Source organism: Pinus tabuliformis, chromosome 8 (assembly GCF_031772625.1).
Source record: "Pinus tabuliformis cultivar Carrire ecotype Pingquan chromosome 8, CPIR1, whole genome shotgun sequence".
Classification (NCBI taxonomy): Eukaryota; Viridiplantae; Streptophyta; class Pinopsida; order Pinales; family Pinaceae; genus Pinus; species Pinus tabuliformis.
In genome coordinates, this window is record NC_142294.1 from 1,497,971,815 (window position 1) to 1,497,986,212 (window position 14,398).

Consider the following 14,398-nt stretch of genomic DNA (forward strand, 5'->3'; position numbering starts at 1 on the left):
TGCACATAAGACTTGACCTCAAATCGAAATTGAACAACAATCGGGAATTGAATGGCAATCACAATTGAACAACAATCGCAATTGAACAATCACAATTGAACAACAATCATAATTGAACAATAATCAAAATTGAACAACACCAATTGAACAACAACTGAACAACACCGATTGAACAACAACTGAACAACACCGATTGAGCAACAACTGAACAACATCGATTGAACAACATATGAACAACACCGATTGAACAACAACTGAACAACAATCAATTTATGGCTGATATCCGTTGGATAACACGCGGTCACCAAATCTTCAGCCTACAGGTCTTCAAATAGCACGCGGGTTAATTACAGACATAATCTCGTAGTTGACTATGACGTAAGCGTTCACTAATGAGATCGAAGGTTATGATTTAGTGCGAGCCTTCAACCACAATCAGGCATACCGTACTCTTGTAGCCCCACTACGGTTGCTGAATAGACTTCCTTTTGGTTTTGAATAGAGAATTAGCATCTTGATTTCATTCCTGGAATGGTCGAATTCAAGTGTTAACGCAGATATTCCTTCATAGATCCACTGAGTTGTCTCTGAAAAAGAAATGCATGGATTCCATTCTAGTTTGAATTTCCCCATTTATGTATTATGTGAAGCAGAGTTCTCCTAGCTCAATCAGATCCAAATCTTTGATCCTCCCAGTCCAAAGATCACTATAAAAAATGGATTTAATGACTTAAAATACACATAACTACTTTAACTTCGATCAGATCATCATGATGATCATGATTGCTCTCCCTTTTTCCATTGGATTCCTATACGGAGCTCTTGGCTAATGATTCACACTAAACTTCACACAGACATAGATTCATCTACCAACCTTACCCAATCAGAGAATCAACATGTCACACATATATGACACTTTATTTGATTGTTGAACTCCTAACTTGATTTCCCCTTCTTACTCTGCATAAAACAAAGTTCTCCTTCATGGATGTGACTCGATCTCCATAGACAAACAAGATACCTCCTTCAATGCTGTAAATAAATTACACAGACACACTCCAAATCCTTAAAACACTTTACGATGCTCCAATTAGTAAGAGATCTCGTTATAGCTGATCAAATTTCATGACCTCTGCAAATAACTTATGCATTGATAACTTCAGCTCAGCATCACAGGCTTCTTCATTGCATATTTTAGATCTAAAGATTTGACTTATTACAATAGTCTTTTACAACGATAGAATTGCTTTAACATAGAACATTAAAGGAGCTAATCTCTTATCCTAGACTTCAACAGGAATTCAATTAATCAATAATCATCCAAGATGAAATAACATAATGAAAACTTTCTTTCATCAATCAAACTATATACATAAAATGCTTAGCCTGATTTCTACATTTGAAATTGCCCTCACACATTTCCCCACACCCATCTCTGTCTTTTCCTTTAACATTACTTCTCCCTATCCTCTCTATCTTCATATGCATGCTTAAATTTATAAAATTAATTACATAGTTATGGATTATTCTAAATCCATGATTTCCTCCATAGATCACTCAACCAAATCCCTAAAATATCTTATCCCTCTTTTGACTCAACTAATTTATATTCAAGGAGCTCATAATCCCTAACATATCTATACAACCCAACTCCTCTCATATTTACAATTATAAGAGAATATTTACAATAAACCAGACACTTAGTTTTTTCTCTTAAAATGTACATAATTTATAAAATAATTAAGTAAAACATCACCCCCTAAATCAACCAAATAAACAATGACATTTGAGTAGGATGCTACTGCATCAGACTCCCCATATAGAAAAGTTTCCATAGACTCTTGTCTATGAGGTCTGTCACTTTTTTGTAATAATGTGACAACCACAAGTCTCTATGACTTGCTACCTCCAAGATTCCATACTCTATTTTACTGTTGATCCTTCAGTATTTCTCCTTCAAGATGTTTTGTTGTCATGTTTCTTTCCTCTATCTCCACATCAACAGTAGACAAGTTTCCTACACTTGTAACAAAATCTTTATACAAATTATCAAAATTTAAAATATAAATATTTCTCACCTCATTTGATGTTTCAGGCATCAAATCTCTTCCAGCATCCTCTCCAAAGGTTCTTCCGTATTCTGACTCAAATATGTAATAAATTTTTACTTCTGCTTCCCTATCTGAAAACTCAATTTCATGGAATGAAAAATAAACATTTACTTCAGGCTCACGAAGAACTTCTTCCTTATCTTCCTCTAGAAATATAGTCTTGTGCATCGCAAGTGGAACCTCAAATACCCACTTCCCTAGTCTCTGAATTTCGAATGGGTTTCGAACTGGCTCTACATCGACACTTGTAGTTTTATTAGCTGACTCGGCAGTGCTGAAATTAATAAGAGCTAAATCTAAAAGCTCACCATCACCAACAACACTCACCCTGTCAATCGAATTCCGTCGATTTTTAAAACAATTACTTCTGCCAATTCCACGTCCTCTTTGTCAATTGCATCAATATGATTGATGTTTTCTATAGTGTCTTCTCCTCCTTCTATCACAATTTCTCTGGTCTTATCTTATTCAGCCTTTGGCTCTTTTTCTGTTGCTTCCTTCTCCAATTGCGCTAGACACTCAACTTTCTGTAATGGAGAATAATCAAGAACTTCTTCTTGATCACAACTATAGTCATTAACTGTTCCTATAGTAACAAATTTCTCATCTGATACTGCACCTGCATTCATCAACAAATTAATAGTTTTGAAAACACAAGACCTTTCACCCTCTCTTGATGCTTCAAGCACCAATCTCTCATAATAGACCTTCTGAATTTCAGCAGATCCTCTTTGCTGTGACTCCCTTCCTTTGAGTCTCTCCTTCTCTAACAAATCAATATGAATTTGTTCAAGTTCTCTGAACTCGTTTATCAGCTTGCCATTCCACTTCTGTTGCAATAGCTTCCACTTGACCTGTTTCTTCGTTCTCCATCTGTATCTTTGGTCTTCATTTGTCTTTCTTTTTAGCCACTCCATTAATATATCTACTTCTACTCTCATTACTGCCAGACTAATCTTACGCTCTTCATTCTTCTGCCAATTGTTATACTCCCACAATCTAATGCCTTCCTCAAATTTACTCTTATGTTTCTGATCATTTCTTTTAAATTGCTAGTTTCTTCCATCTTTATCTTGCTGGATTACTATTTCTGTTTCCTTCATGTCTCTAAGGAAATAAATTTCTTGCTACTCCTAATCTTTCATCTCATCTTCAAATAATTTTTGCTCAATTTCTCCGATTTCAACATCATATTTATTAATGCTGTCTCCTATACCTACACCCACAATATTAATTGAAGAGTCAAAACATTCACTTAACTCTATAAATGTTAGAGACATTTCATCCTTATCATGCATGGTAACTGCAATCTCTTCTTTATCAGGTTCTGAAAACTTCGTTTCTCCTTTAGGTTCCTTGAGCAATCTTTCCAAGAACTCTGTTTCCATGTGAAATCTTTCCAGCATTTCATCACAACCTTCATTCTTTTTCTAGAAATCCTTCTAAGTTATCCTGTTTTCTGCACCATCACATTGAAAAATTATTTCATCAATTTCATTAAACAGATTCATTTGTTTACCTCCTTGGAATACTAGAATATCCATCATCTTCTGTACATCCTACAAATACACACAATCTATGAGATTTAAAAACACAAGGCTTCATAGCCCCATCTAATTCCCTCGTCAACATATCTTCGAATTGTTCTAAACTGTTCCAATAGTACATGAGATCTTTAATTGATCTCTCATTATCCTCTTCACCTAAAATTTCACCCTCTTCTAGTCAAAAAATGGAAACTTCCATTTTTGACTCTGCTTCTCTGAGTTTTTCCACCAACCGCTTTACTTGCCTCTGCTGTAGCCTTTTCTGTAACTTATGACACTTCACTAGCTTCTTCTTTAATACCCAACCTAGTCTTTGGTTTTCCTCTAGCAGCATTGTTAACACATCGAGTTCTTCTGTTATCTCATCCATCTCCTTGTCAAGATCCACTTGACTCATCCATTTCCTATGGATTGTTTTAGCACCCTTTTCCTTCATCTTGTAGCCTTATTCTGAACCTTCCATGTGACTTTCCATAGCCATCTTCTCTTTTGTGTGAGATTTGACACCTGTAACCAATCAACTTCCTTCTGAGTTGATCTTCTCACTAAGCTTCCCCTATGTCTGGTTTCCATGTCCTCTTTTCCTTAGAACTTGCACTGAGCAATCTTGCTCTTTCTCTGGTTGCTACAGTAACTGCTCTTAACGACTCCTTGTGCCTGTCAATTCCAAGCCTTAGGTGGAATGAGGTTATGCTACAATCTCTAAGAACTTCCAAAAGTTCTTCCTATAGTCGTACTGCTGTAATCTTGTGCCAAACTTTTCCATTCATTCATCTGCTACGAACTTTCATACCCTTGTAATCATAAATCTCCATAAGCAAGAACATCCTTGCTCTGATACCAAAATGACGTAGGAAAAACTGCCTAAAGGCAATTTCCCTGGTTTCCACAATCACCTTACGTAAACCTGTGGGTTATGACCCACCTATACAAATTGGAAGCGTTTACATTGGTGGATTTTATCCAAAACCCGACCAATCACTAAACAACATTTCTACACATAAACTGCCAACGAATGCCAGACTCACCTGAATGCACACAAGACCAGACCTCAAATCGCAATTGAACACCAATAAGGATTGAACGACAATCATAATTGAATAGCAATCACAATTGAACAACAATTGCAATTTAACAACAACCACAATTGAACAACAATCACAATTGAACAACAATTGCAATTGAACAACACCGATTGAACAACAACGATTGAACAACAACTGAACATCACTGATTGAACAATAACTAAAAAACACCGATTGAACAACAATTGAACATCACCGATTGAACATCAATTGAACATCAATCACTTTATGGCCGATATCCGTTGGATAACACACGGTCACCAAATTTATGGCCTACGGGTCTTCAACTAGCATGCGGGTTAATTACATGCATAATCTCTTAGTTGACCGTGATGTAAGCATTGACTAATGAGATCAATGGTTATAATTTAGTACGGACCTTCAACCACAATCAGGGCATCCCATACTCTCCTACCCCTGCTGTGGTTGCTGCATAGACTTCCATTTGGCTTCGAACAGAGAATTAGAATCTTGATTTCATTCCTGGAATGGTCGAATTCAAGTGTTAACACAGATATTCCTTCGTAGATCCACTGAGTTGTATCTGAAAAAGAAATGCACGGATTCCATTCTAGTTCGAATTTCCCTAATTACGTATTGTGTGAAGCAGAGTTCTCCTATCTCAATTAGATCCAAATCTTTGATCTTCCCGATCCAAAGATCACTATAACAAATGGATTTAATGACTTAATATACACATAACTACTTTAACTTTGATCAGATCATCATGATTATCACGATTGCTCTCTCTTTTTCCATTGGATTCATGTATAGAGCTCTTGGCTAATGATTCACACTAAACTTCACACAGACACAGATTCATCTACCAACCTTACCCAATCAGAGAATCGACATGTCATACATATATGACACTTTATTTGATTGTCAAACTCCTAACTTGATTTCCCCTTCTTACTCTGCATAAAACAATGTTCTCCTTCATGGATGTGACTCAATCTCCATGGGCAGACAAGATACCTCCTTCAATGGTGTAAAGAAATTACACATACGCACTCCAAATTATTAAAACACTTTACGATGCTCCAATTACTAAGAGATCTCGTTGTAGCTGATCAAATTTCATGACCTTTGCAAATACCTTTTGCGTTGATAACTTTAGCTCGGCATCATAGGCTTCTTCACTGCATATTTTAGATCTAATGATTCGACTTATTACAATAGTCTTTTACAATGATAGAATTGCTTCAACATAGAACATTAAAGGAGCTAATCTCTTATCCCAGACTTCAACAAGAATTCAATCAATCAACAATCATCCAAGATGAAATAATATAATGAAAACTTTCTTTCATCAATCAAAATATATACATAAAATGCTTGGCCCGATTTCTACATTTGAAATTGCCCTCACACCCATCTCTCTCTTTTCATTTAATGCTACTTCTCCCTATCCTCTCTATCTTTATACTTAGGGTTACATTTCTAAAATTAATTACATAGTTATGGATCATTCTAAATCGATGATTTCATCCATAGATCACTAAACTAAATCCCTAAAATACCTTATCCCTCTTTTGACTCAACTAATTTCTATTCAAGGAGCTCATAATCCCTAACATATCTATACAACCCAACTCCTCTCATATTTACAATTATAAGAGAATATTTACAATAAACCACACAGTGAGATTTTTATCTTAAAATGTACATAATTTATAAAATAATTAAGAAAAACATCACTCCCTAAATCAACCAAATAAACAATGACATTTGAGCAAGATGCTCCTGCATCACTCAGTATCATGTTTGATCTAAGAAACCAACTAAGGGACGTTGTGATTTTAAGCAGTGCCATATTTCCGCCATCCCTGAGATTTGTGGTAAATGAACACACATCCTCTTTCTCTCTCAACTTTTCTCAACAAACACAAAATACTTGCATTGACCATAAAATGGATAAGTACGATCAGTTCGTTGACAACAACTATTATTGTTGAAGGAAAACAACACACTTAGACGACTAGACTGATGATATTAAAATTGGGTATTAAAAATGTGTACGGTTAAGTAAATTTTGATGGGCACTGTGCGGTCAGAAAAAAAATAAAGCGGACTGGACCAAATTGAGTTCCTAAGGTAGAAAGAAGAAGAAGCAAATGAAAAAGAGATGGGAACACATTTTAAATGGCTTTTAGCACTATAAAATCCCCGTTCTTCTCCCTGCCATGAAACAAGTTTCGATCACCTGTAGGCTGCAACAACGGTTCGGCTTCAAAATTTTCGCAATGGATTTTAAATCATTGGTAATGACTAAATCACTCTATGGTCCTGCAGGTTGCAAACAATATGATTTCTAATTCTCCGTGCATGAAAAAATGATAAGACGCTTTTAACAAATAAATTATTTGCAAGCTACATTCGCTTCAGCTGTTGCTATTATGGCCCTGTTAATGGTGGATTCAAGTTGGGCTACTCATAGAAAGGTGCTGAGCAAAAGTGGTTCCAGCGCTTCACCGATCTTCAATGTCATGGACTACGGTGCACATAGCAGCGGTCTAAATGATGATCGGATGGTGACTACCTTTTAATAATTTATTATATATGTTCAATATTCTTTTCATACTCATGCAAAGTTTGATGCACTGAGCATACATTCCCCTTCGAGTCACTGCCATATTTTTGCAGTGGGAATAGGTTTTTATTTCTTCTAACCATCCAGAATATATACCTGTTCCTTTACATACCTTTCACTATAAGTGAAATTTGGAAAAATAGATTATATATACTTTGTAATCTAATTAGAATTTTTACAGCTAATTAAATCTTATTGATGATAATATCTAATTAAATCTTATTGATGATAATATCTTTTCTTCCGACCACAAGAAAATATGACAAATTAAATTATTAGTGTTGTTACCATTATTTCTTGTTTGTGGTTATTAACCCGGTCTTTATTGTTTTTCGGGTTATTTTAGGCATTCCAAGAAGCATGGCAAGCGGCATGCATTGCAACTTCTAATGTAGTGTTGCAAGTACCATCGGGAAATAAATTTATAGTTACGCTAGTGACATTTCTTGGTCCTTGCAAGTCTCATATTTCAGTAGAGGTAAGAAAGTTGGATGTCGGGTTGTCTACCTGTGATGACAATAGACGCAGAGTATGCTGACATAGATAACTTGCAGATTACAAGAACAATAGTTGCACCCAATCAACAATCTACATGGAATATCAATGAATGTGGTATGTGGCTCCGATTTTCTGGTATATCTGCATTGACCATAAAAGGTGGTGGTGTCATTGATGGTCAAGGCTAGGATTGGTGGTCGAAGTCTTTCAAAGTGCAGGAACAACAAGTAAGTGTTTCTATTTCACCTAGTCTTTTTGTCACCGTTGTGTCGCATTCTCTAATATTCCTTCATCTCTCCGCCATTGAATATCCATCTACAAATCCACCCTCAAGCCTCTTGACTAGCACCATCCACAGTCCTCTCTCTTACTCTTAACCATTAACATTAAACATCAATACAACACGTATAAACCATCAGCTTCAATTTATATTAATCATTGGAAATGTTCATGTGTGCAGGTTGCCTAGATGCGGCTTCGATGGTTTGTTTCCAGCCTAACCACCTTGTTTATTTGCTTGAAGAGAGACATGATGCTATAAACAACTTTTTTTTGTCTTGTAAAGTTTTATTGGAGGCGGTTGTGGTCATGCAATGGGCTTGGATTATGTGTTGGTCTTACAGGAAATTTCTATTACTGGATGTTCGAATGTTTTGATTAGAAATATGCAAATTTTCAATAGGCAATAGATGCATCTCGTAGTGTTGGACTCTTCCGAGATCCAACTAAGTGGGCTTGATATACAAGCTCCTGAAAAAAGCCCAAACACTGATGGTATTCATTTACAAAGAGTTAAGAATGCCCAAATAAACAACTGTGTCATCCAGACAGGTTAGAAGTTAGTGATTTCACTAATTTGCGTTAATTTGTTTATTCACATAAACCCATTTATCATAGATCCAATAGCTTAATAATAATTTAGTATATATCCATCTATCTTAGACCCATATTAACGTTGCTATAAGTGCAAATCTTAATTTCACTTAGTTAAAGTTCAGATTGGCAAACACATAATAAACATAAAAGGTTCTGCTAACTATGATTATAAATACTGTATACCAGGGGATGATTGCATTTCCATTTCGTCGGGCTCATCTACTATTAATATCAAAAACATAAAGTGTGGCCCAGGCCATGGCATCAGGTGAGATAAGTATTTTTACTCTTATCATGCAGAAAATACAATACAGTCATAGGAGACTTTAAGAATGTAATTTTAATTCTACTTCTTATTTTTTGCAATATTGAAAGCTTCGTAGAAAATGGAGAAGCAGCCAAAATTGATGAAATTCTTGTCCAAATATCACTTTTAGTGGAACATCCAACGGAGCTAGAATCAAGACTTGGTAGGTTGGTTTAGCATGTGTATGACTCTTTTAACTATTTCTATTCATTTTAAAATTGACCCTTGAAATTTTCACTATGAAACAACAATCCATTACAGTTTGTAATTGATATTATTCTTAATTATCTACCAAAATTATAACGGAATTCATGTTTTTTCAAAATATTTAGGATGGTTCTGTCTATGCATGGAATATCACATTTGAGGACATAGTTGTTGATAATGTTAGGAACCCGATTGTCATTGATCAATATTATTGTGATTCATCTTCACCATGCAAAAATCAGGTGATCAACTAACTTTCGTGTACAATTCCATGTTGTTTTCATAGCATATTCGTGGGGAAAACAAGCACAACACAAATCTTAATTAATTGGGCATCATAGTCCTTTTGTCTCTTTTAAGATTGCATTTTGTTCCAGTTGTTCTTGAAATATCAGTTTGAAGTCTGTGGGTATATAGTTCCCATATATGTCGTCAATTCTGAAATACTGGTGTATGTGCATATAATAAGCACAAAAGTATAATTTGTTTCCCTTTAGTATCTATTGGCTTGAAATAGGAAATTAATTATTTTTAGCATCATTAGTTACAACTACTTCAATTATAAACAAATTTTGGATATTGGTTTTGAAGTTTGGAATTAGTAATCATGTTTATGATATAATTTTTCACCATGTTAAATGCATAGAAGTGACAAATATGATATAACACAATAATTTTTAGACATATTGGTTATCGTAATAACTTTTGGACATATTGTTTTTGAAGCTTGAAATCAAAAATAATGTGTGAGATAATGTTGAGTGCAGTCATCTGTGATCCAAATATAGGATGTAACTTTTAAAAGCATCCACGGAATGTCATCAACCAATGTGGCTATGAATTTTTCGTGCAACGAAACCGCTGTGTGCACCAGAATAACTTTGGAAAATGTTCAGATAAGTTCAACGGCTGCAAACACATCAAATTCAATATGTACCAATGCGTTGGGAGTGGCTTTGGGGACTACTTCGCCACCCAGCTGCCTTAAAGACTAGTGCGGTCCTTCTATTTGTTCAAAAGCTTCACAATAAAACATGGCCAAATTCATTTATATTGTTATGGCCAAAGTTAACAAGATTCATTTATATTATTATTGCTAAAATTAAGAAGATTCATTTATATTGTTTTCTTGAATAATGTGAGTTCAATTTGGTTCTTTGCGTCTACTTACTTTATATTATATTATACTAAGATATTGTATTATATGCCTATATATACTTTGATGGTTGATTCATCTTGCTACCACTAAGTACAATGCCATGACTTAATATCCCAAATATATAGATATTGAATCTTGTATTAATATTTACTTTACAACTTCACAAACTTGCTAAGTGAACTTCCTAGAGAGCAACTTATATTTAAAAATATTGAAAATAATTATAATAAATTATTATTAGATTTAACAATTTTTTCATATTTTATCCAATTTCATAAACAATTAAAAACATATATTTAAAATCCTAATAATTTAAAAACTCTATGATTATAAATAAAGTGTGTAATTTTGACCGAAAAACAATATTTTCCTCAATTTGAAATAATTCGTTTGTCTTGAATAAAATCTATGTATATTCATATTTGAAACTATTTCTTGGTGTTTATCTTGTAGGAAAACACTTAAGCGTAAATTGAATTCTTATTGGTGTAGAGTAAGTGGCTATGTTAGTTATATTTATTTATTTTGTTAGTTATATTTATTTATCTTTATCCATTACTAATACATCCAGTTAGTTCGAAAAATTGTATGCCTCTTATTTCAATATTAAATGTTTTTATATTCCAAATTAAGAATTGTATATATGAATGTCAAATTTACAATTAATTTACATCTTATACTAATCTTTTACAATACTTTATATTCAAAATTACTAATTGTACTTAGAATTTACTCCTCCTCAATATATAATAGATTGAGCATTAAAATAACTTTAGATTCATAGAAGTTTAAAAAGAATAAGAATAATTTTGAATTAATGATATATAATTTAAATATATATATTTTGGGATTTAATTATGTTATCTTAAATGTTTTAGGAAAAATTATTAAATCATAAATGGAGGGAAAAAAAATGAAAAACATTCAAACCCTGGTTTAGGTGAAATGGAGTTGATAATCATATACTTATTACAATGATAAAACCATTAAAATATACATAAAGTATTTAGTAAAGTTAAATATATAATTTTAAAAAATAATAACTTGATGAATATAATTTTTTAAATGTATAATCATGGGTATATATTATTGAGGATTTGGGGAAAAGAAGGGCTTATATTAAAAAATATATTTTAATAAATAAATGAACAAATATCAAACTCAATTATAATCACTTTAATAAATAAAAGGACAAATATCAAACCCAAAATTATAATCAATAAAAAATTATTATAAAAGATAATTATAAAGACGAATAAGAATTTAATGATAATAACTTTATTTTTTTATAAAAGGTGTATTTTAGGTTTTAAAATGATTATAGTAAATCAATAAAAATTGGTTTATTCTCAAGAGTTAACTCATGTGGTTTAGTTAGAGAGAGAGAACGCTTATGTGAGTCTTAATATGACTGTGGTTTCAATAGCTCCAACCTTGAGTCATCTAAGCACCTAGGATCACACTCATCTTGGGCCACACCAGCTCTGTCCTTGGCCACACCAACCCTGTCCTCAGCCACACCAACCCTAAGCATGAATGGATTTGTGCAGATAGAGTAAAAAACTTATAACCTTTACAAGAAGAGCTTATAACCTTTACAACATGAAGTGCCTTGAAAAAACACTACACAGTGTGGATTTCATTAAAATTTATATTATATAAAATATCTAGTTACTTTAAATATATGAATATAATACTTTTAAAATATTTAGAGTTATAAATAAAAATAGCTATTGGTCACATTGAAAACGATATAGACACACACATATATATTTGAAAATCAATTAAAAATTATTATTTTACGAGAATGAAAGTATCTAGAGTTACTAATCATGATAAATATCAAATTATGTTAAATATGCAAATAAAATAATAAAAATAAATAATGACAGATGAATAAAAAAAAGCCTGAAATAAATTAAAAAAAAGATAAAATTTAAATAATCATAAGGATGATTTTATATATGAATAGTAAAAATACAAATAATTTACTAAATTATTTGTATATAGAGAATTTCCACAATTTTCAAGCTATTCTTTAAGTTAAACTATTTATCGGAAGACAAGTTTAAGCCCCATATATATATATATAGATATATAATTTTTTTTTTTTTTTTTTATGTATTAAAGAAAATAATATGAGCAAATGACAAAATAATTTGGTGGATACAAAATGAAATTGTAAACATTCTTATTGATATTGGTAACTATTAAAATTATATTGATATTGATAAGTAAATTACAAATTGTAAAATAAGAAATTAGATGAATTATTACACAATAATTAATTGATGATATTAATAATTTAATTAGTAACATTAATAATTTAGAATTGAAATGAACAATATCCAAATATGTATAATTAGAATTTTTATAACATATCTCTAAAATTCACTCAAATAACATTTAATATTTAACCCTCATCATCATTATTATTATTATTATTAATTTACATCACCCTTGCCAGCCACTATCAAATTAGCTATTGCATCATTAACATAGGAAGGAATCATTTGCAATCACCATTTCACTTATACTCTTATATTGTGAGACACTGTTTACAAGTTTCTTCTCTTATATCACAATGGTTTTTGGGCATATTGGTTTTGAAGTTTGGAATTAGTAATAATGTTTGTGATGGCGTTGCAACCATTTGCAATACAAATACAAAATGATGCTTTATTTTTGGGCGTATTTGTTTTGAAATTTGGAATTAGTAATAATTTTTGTGATAGTGTTGCAACCCTTTATAGTACAAATACAAGATGTCACTTATAAAAGAATCGACATAATGGCATAGACCAATGTGGTGGTGAATTTTATGTGCAACTAAATAATTGTGTGCACAAGAATTACTTTGACAAATGTTTAGATAATGTCAACGACCCTAAATAAGGCTAAATCAATATATGAGTTGGGAATGGATTGGGAACTACGTCGCCACCCAGCTGCCTTGAAAACTAGTGAGGTCCTCTTTATTTCTTCTAAAGCATATATTTAATGGGAAAAATCATTTATTTTGTTATGACCAAATTTAATCAAATTCAGATTAAATTTCTATATTGTTATGGTAAATTTTAACAAGAATTGTTTTATATTATTTTTTTTTGGTTAAATGGGAATTTAATTTGGTTATATATATATATATATATATATATATATAAAAGTTGATCTTTGCCAACTTAACTCAGTACAATTCCATGGGTTAATATCTCGAAGATTTAAACATAAAATCTTGTATTAACATTTATTCACATAACTTCCAAACAAAAACTTGTATTTAAAAATATTGAAACACTTACAAATATAAATCATTATTATATTTAACAAAAGTTTCATATTTTGTATTGTTTGATATAAAAAGCTAAAAAATATATATTTAAGATTATTAATAATTTAAAATATTTATAAATAAATACAGCGTACAATTGGAAAATTAATTTCCTTAATTTGTTTTTGTATGTTTGGGTGGTGCCTTTCTATTACTTCAAACTATAACAGGTATTACAAAATAAGCATCCATGTCCAGATGGCCTCAACCTGCCCACCTCATTTTTTTTTCGTAAGTTTGGGTGGTTCCATTCTATTACTTCAAACTATAACAGGTATTACAACATAAGCATCCATGTCCAGATGGCCTCAACCTGCCCATTGGGAAACCAGGTATCTTCACCATCTCGTTGTATTATAACCAGTCCAAAAATGGAAATGCCTAAGCTTTTCCAGCAGATAATTGTCTTTATATTCTCTAATATCAACCAACCTACACAATAATGCCAAAAAATCCTTCTTCTGCATCTAAGAGGCATTAATCATATGAAGATTCAACTGGATATGGATATTTGGCACTAGATCTTGGTTGTTGTCTCACATGCATGCACGAAATATGTCTTTCAATGCATGCCACACTTGCATTCTGTCGCTGGATTTGACACTCAATTAGTTGGACTTCCCTATGAATTTCATGCATATCTTCTAAGGGCTCTGGGATACCTGTAAGTGGCAACATTAATGC